Here is a 7235-nt window from a genome sequence, read left to right on the forward strand (position 1 = left end):
CGTCATTTTCTTCTCGTAGGTTAACGCACACGCCCTTATTTATCGAGTATTTTATCTCTCACTGACATGCGTCTTATTTAAATAACCGACGAGTATTTTATCATGTCTATCGGTGTTTTTCCTTGAAATTTACCTTTCTTTGAAATCTCGGATTATTTAAATAAAATGATAGAGAGAGAGAGAGAGAGAGAGAGAGAGAATGAGAGAGAGAGAGATCTACTCGTTTCATGGCAATTCGAGTCGTGAAATTTGCAATGAGAACTTCTTTTTACTTTCCAGTCTACCTCGAGTAACGAGAAAACGAAGAAAAAGAGAAAGAGAAAGAGAGAGAAAGAGAGAAAGAGAGGGAGAAAGAGAGAAAGAGAGAGAGAGAAAGAGAGAGAGAGAGAAAGAGAGAGAGAAAGAGAGAAAGAGAGAGAGAGAGAGAGAGAGAGAGAAAGAGAGAAAAAGAGAGAGAGAAAGAGGGAGAAAGGAAGAAAGAAAAGGAGAGATTCTCAAGTGCGACCGGTGGGAGTGAGGTAGCAGTGACCGCTCCATAAGGGACACCGTGAGAATTGGAACTGTCTAGTCCGAGGTGCTCGCGACACAACGTGGCTCGTGGCTCTCGCGACTAGATCTGTGCGCGTGAGCGAACGCGAAGCTTGCTCGGTCGTTCGCTCGCGCGCACTACTAGACCAACACGCGAGAAAAACTCACCTTCGTTATGCCACAGGCATGGTAATATAATAGTTAAAATTGCCATAAATGGCCGGGAGCGTTCTCTGTGCAAGCATTATGCATCGTTCATGCTCGGTACTCGCGTGAGACAGTCTCGGTTGGCTACGGAGGTCGCTTTAGAAAAAATCTCGAAGGAGCGTTTGATCGACTGGAAGGGCGAATGAAACGGAGAAAATGCTGGATCTTACATAAAAATCGTATTAACTCGTAAAGTAGCGCTCTCGAGAATTGGAATCGACAGGAGCGCGTGTTCGATGCTTCGAGCGTTTAATTGCAACGTGACGCCGCCTTTCTCGACGGGAGAGCGAGCTCTCGTTTTGTCTTACTTCTCCTACTACGATGAATTTATTGATTAGGGAAGCGAACAATCGATTTTTCTTCGTAGTACATCATGCGACTTTTTATAAAATCGTATCTATCGCTTGATATATTTTATGTTTCATCGAAATTTTCTTTTCTTTTTTTTTATTTGTATTAATATTAATTAGAATTAATATTGAAAATTGTAATTTAATGTTTAATAAAATTATATCTATCGCTTGAAGTATTTTATGTTTCATCGAAACTTTTTTTCTTTTGTATTAATATTAGTTAAAATTAATATCGGAAATTTTAAATCGATGTTTAAAACAAAATAAAAAACATTAGAAGAACTTCATCGTACGGAATACAAATATCATTAGATTCAATTCGTCGATTTATTACGATCGATCGATGTTAAAGGTGCGATATTTATCGAAGATCGAGGCTATCGAATGGTCGTTCATGAGACGTAACACGATAAGTCGATGACGAACGAACGAACGAACGACACAAGTTGTTGGCCAGAAGGTAATGCATGTAAAAGTATGCAAACGACTTTCCTCCCTCTCACTCTCTCTCGCCGCCGACGATCCATTTCGCAAGGGAAAACTTGCGAAATCGCACAGCCAAAGCGGTCGTTTCGGTCACCGTTCATTATACTTCGACAGGGATAATGCATTCTCATTACGTCGAGACGAAACGACGAGACGAGAATTAACATCAAACATCGTTTCTCCGTATATACCTACTTAAAGCCAAGTAGAGCGATCTTCTTCCTTTACTGGGATTAAATGGATGAGGAAAGTGACGCCGATCTAATACGAATGTTTTCCATATATTTTCATATAAATTTATATGTATATATATACATATATATATATATATATATATATATATATATACATAAATATATAAAAAAATATACCATATATAAAAATGCTATCGATCGTAAGAATTCACGTCACGTACGACGCAACTACAAAAGACTCGAGAGAGTAATCGTGTTCGGCTTAAAACGTTCGCACGACAGAAAAATTCACTTTCGTTGTGCTATTGGGAACGCGATATGCGCATTCATTAAAATCCCCATATATGGTCAGTCTAACGTTTTAGAACCGGTTGTAAGAAGGGCCCTATAGTTGATATTTACATGATACTTGAATTTAAATTCCATCGATGGCCGTTATCGATTCCGACGTCTATTCGCGTATTACGAGTTAGTCCGGTCTAACGTAAAAGTGAGAAGGGCTACAAACTAATCTCACTCGTGCGTAAAATCAAGAGCATAAAGATATAAGTTTCTTTACATTTTATAAAAGCTCTAAGTATCTTCTTTGCCACGAAGATAATCTTCGTGCTTACTATGAGCTTAATGACGATTGGTAAGCGTCAGTAAAACAACTATCAAGGGCGAAACGTAATTGAGTAAGTCATTGCGAAGCGTGAAATGTTTGATCGTAAGTAAATTATAGGGCCTGCGTTATTGAATAACATGGTACATAAACATAATGAATAATTACATTGCAATTATGCCAGAGTGTGTTATGTGAAACGCTTCTTCGGACTCACGGACGTATCTAACGGGTTGAATACTTGTATGCACGCGATCAAAGAAACGGGTGTGAACTTCTCGTTTAGTGTTTCCGGAATAGTTAGAATAGTTTTCGTACGACCAAGAAATTTTATAAGAAAGACGCTTTAGATTAGGTTGTATTTCAAGAACACGCATTGAAGCGATGTCCGAATGATCGAAACAAAACAGCAAAGAACGGTCGTAAGGAACAAAGCTATTATAGTTTGCCATTAAGTTAAAAACATTTGAAGAATCATAATGTCATTAATCTCGTACTCTTCATTCATTTCAAGAATATTTTATTGTAGATGTCGAAATAATAAGATAAAGCATATTGTGTCGTAAACATTAATAATTTTATTATCGTTAAATATGTAAGTTCAATTTTTATTTGACAGAAATTTATGAAGGAAATATAAAAGAGAGGTTCGATTCTACGAGAAGAAAATAAAGAAGAAGCTTGTCGTTAGGAAGGAAATCTTGGACGATCATCGAAAGTGGTATCTCGTGGAAACGATCGAAGGTTTGGCTCGGTCGAAAGCGCGGAGGAAAAGACTAAAAAACGTTCGTTTTAATCAGAACGCAGCTGTTGTAAGAGGCATTTAAACTTGGACGTTCGCATCGTTTCAAACGGGATTCGATCCAGGAAACGAACGCCTTCGTTCTTCGCGCCATCTTAACAATTTCACTCGACGTTCTTTCTTCTCACTTCTTTCACCGCGAACCCTACCTTCGGACAATTGAAGTTAATAGCGATTTTCTAGAAAGTCCTCGGATAATGGATACGACCGCGTTAATTGCTAAACACTTTAGACGACTTCCTTCCGTGCTATCGAGGAGTTTGCCGATCGTGATCCATACTTTTCTTTCTTTGATTATTTTTCTTCCCTTTCTTCCACTTTTTCGCTTTCTGTATCTCTCTCTTTGTTTCTTTCTCTTTCTTTCTTTATAAATCCCTTTAGATCACGAACGTTTGTTTTTAAGCAATGATTTTATGTTCAATTATTACGAACAATTTCACTGTATCATTTTAAATAGGTTCAGAATGATTCTTGTGTGTATCATAAAACAAATGTTTACAAATATTGTACTTTCTCTCTTAACGACAGGTAATGCCAATCGAAAGTTCAACGAGTTTACGAGAGCGACGATGCTACTACGCTTATAAAATAATCGTCGCGTTATCGCGATTTAGTCTACTCTTATTAGTTCTAGGAAGAAAAATATATCTACGAAGTTACGTGCAGAAGATCGAAGCTGACGGCTATTTTCTAGAAAGTCGACATAACAACCACGGTCATTCTGCTCGCTAAAACGTCTGCGATTTTCTGCGTAATATTGCAAACTTTGCGATACTTCGTAGAACGATAGGCTTTGAAGTATCCGCCAGTCTTACGTTTTTTTCTCGGCTAACTGTGAAGTATACTTTGAGAGAATCCCTTTCAAAATTTTGTATTCGAAGAGAGAATTATCTTTATGTTGCGAGTATACACCACACACCACACACACACACACATACACACACACACATGTATACATTTCAGTAATTTAAACACGCATGAAATTAGAATATTTATTTGAAAGGAAAAAGAGAAAAATCGTATTGTTCATGTCGCAACTTTGTCACAATTGAATTTCGAAAGGTCTATTCAAGAAGCTTGTTGAGTCGATACAAAAGGACCGATTAGAAATAGATTATCGTAAGTTAAATCGGCATTCGTGTTCTTTCCTTCTTCCTGCGACAAGCCGATCCAATCAAACCGCAGCTTTGTTTCCGACGCGTGATGCGTTTAGTAGATGGTCGAAGTCGCCCACCTACGTTGGCAATGATACCGCGTGTCACGCAACTCGAAGGAAATGACGTCATGTTTTTATAACAGACGTTAGAATACACATAGAGATATCGTACCTGAACTATCTCGTTAATTCATTTCTTTACAAAAATTTTTTAAAATATATACAATTTAAAGCGTATCGTATCTCGTTATACAGAAAATAATATAAACGATTTGTAAAGAAATCTCTTTATACAGAAAATAATATAAGCCAATTGTAAAGAAAAAAGAAAAAGAAAAAGAAAAAGAAAAATAAAAAAGATGTTCCTAGAAAAGACGGTTAGTGCCATCTCGAGGAAAATCCTTCAACTTTTTGAATTCTTATTAGGGTGGAAAATCGAAGTGTCTCATCTTCGTGGTAATCGAGAGTATGCCGAAGTATTAGAATGAAAAAACAATCATCTCTTGAATCTATTCAATCGGAAAATCGAAGAAAACTAAGAAAAATGTAGGAGGTTCATGAAGAAAAGCGGAAGGGGATGGATGAGTAATCGACGGAGATGTCTAGCAATCAGTAAGAACCGAACAAGCCGAAAGTTGATTCACGCTGCTCGCAAATTCAATTAAAAGTTGCGGTTATTAGGGCTGGACAATGAGTCCCTCGAGTTTCTTCGGCAGAGGGTTAACGCGTGGAGAGTATAGAAAGGACAGAATGGAGTGGGGGAGGAGAAAAAGGACGAAACGTAAAACTAATGGGGTCCTTGCTGATTCCGCTCGGCTGCAGCCTTGATTAAGCTCCTCGCGACGCTTCGAGAAAATATAATGACTTCTTTGCTCTGCAAACGCCATCGAAATGAATTCCTGCCTTCTATTTCTTTTTTTCTTTCTTTCTTCTTTTTTCATTCCCTTTCTCTCTCCGCCGTCCCCTCTCACTCTCACTCTCTCTCTCTCTCTCTCTCTCGCTCTCTCTCACTTTCTCGCGTAGAAGTCGAATTTAAAGACGTGCTCTCTTCGATGAAACAGAAAAGAAAAAAAATATTTGATTACGGTTGTATTGGTTTGATAAGCGTATTAATTTCTCGACGACCGGATAATAATAACGATTCGAAAACTCTTGGAAACACGTTCCGTTTTAAGCGTGATAAATTATGTCGAAAATTCGAGCAACGTTCCACGAATTAATAGCTATCGTTTAAAAATGCCGCGAGGTTTTTTGGCGAACGCCAAAGGACCGGTCGAATACTTCCAATTTAAAGTTCATCAATCATCTTGCGAGAAAACAAAGAGAAATGTAAATTTTTTTACCCTGCCTTATATAATCAAATTCCTTAATTATATTTGATAATATGGTATATATTCAAAAATACTCACTGGACTATTTTCTGTAATATCTCAAAAATTCTCTAACAAAAGAAATTTACTTTTCAATAGGAAATACTTAAAAACATTTCATCATTTGGTAAGAAAAATAAGAAATAAAAGTGTTTCAACTTAGTATGATAATCGATGAGGTTAATTAAGATCTTAGGTTGGAAAGAACGATCAAAGAAGGCCAGTTTTTTGGAGAATCCTTGCCTAAGGTTGGTGAGGAGGAGAAAGAAGAGAGACTGCGGGTTGTATCCCAATTGGTCGTGGTCGGCAATCTTACCAGAGTCTCGAGGCCGAGATTAAGGGAATAAATATCCAGGTCCCGATAATTGTATCGGTAGTTTCGGTAACTAATGATCTAAAAGTCGTTAGCACCGCGTCCGATCGTGGTTCCAAGGTGTTTCGAACGTTAGAGTTTCGGTGCTCTGCGCAGACTCGTTTGTGGGGGGGGGGATGAACAGCAAGGGGTTGACGTTCGAACAAGCTCAAAATGAAACTACGACCAATTGGAGGTGTGTACATGATGGTAATTCACGAGCAACCGTCGCGAGTTAAGAGAATTGGACCAACGAAATTGGGATTGATCTTTCTCTCGCGATTAATTTCGCGTCCTCCTGCATTAATCGTAAGAAAGAATTAGTCCTTCATTTAAGAAACTTTAACAAACATTTGTAATATCGTGTTTCAAGAGTTTAGGCAGATTTATTGGACAAGGATCTATTATCAAGTGAATTTGTATTCAAATTCAATATTTAAAAAGCCGACGAATGTCTCATCCTTGACCTCTCGTTCCATGTAAAAGAATAATAACTTTAGAACCATCAAGAGAACGATAAATAACTTGCTATTTAAAGCTTACGTACGTTATGTCTACGGTTGAAGACGATATAAAGATGAGATAGATTCACGAATCGTCACGATCTCACGCTTTTATTCACAGAAGAGAATCACAAAGCGATGAACTGCGTTGTCTCGCATCGATTCGGACGGTTTCGAGAGAAATATCGATACGACGTATTCTGAGAATGCAATAGAGAGAGAGAGAGAGAAAAAGAGAGAGAGAGAGAGAGAAAGTGAGAGAGAGAGAGAGAGAGAGGTGGCATCACGCCGAGAACACGCAGGATGTCGAGGGCTAACCTCTTGATCCTTGGAAACGCCGGGAGGAAGGACGAAGGACGAAGAAGTAGAGGTTGAATGTAACATAACTTCTGTTTGCGCAGTGAATACGCGCGTTTGCGCTTGCATTGTAAACTTGACGATAAATAACAAGTCTTGCGATCTACGACGCGACCTACGACGCTGGCCCTTTATGCAGGGCGATCTCCCTTCGCCGTTGGACGTCCCACGGCTTCTTTGCGACATCGAAACTACCTTCTAAAAGAATTTCAGAAGAGGAAGAGAGAGAGAGAGAGAAAGAGAGAGAAAAAGAAGAAAAATGTTAAACAATCAGCATCGGTTGCAACTAATTTTTTGTTTGGTCTATCAACGAAAGAAAGACA

This window comes from Vespa velutina, chromosome 10 (assembly GCF_912470025.1).
Source record: "Vespa velutina chromosome 10, iVesVel2.1, whole genome shotgun sequence".
In the NCBI taxonomy this organism is placed as follows: Eukaryota; Metazoa; Arthropoda; class Insecta; order Hymenoptera; family Vespidae; genus Vespa; species Vespa velutina.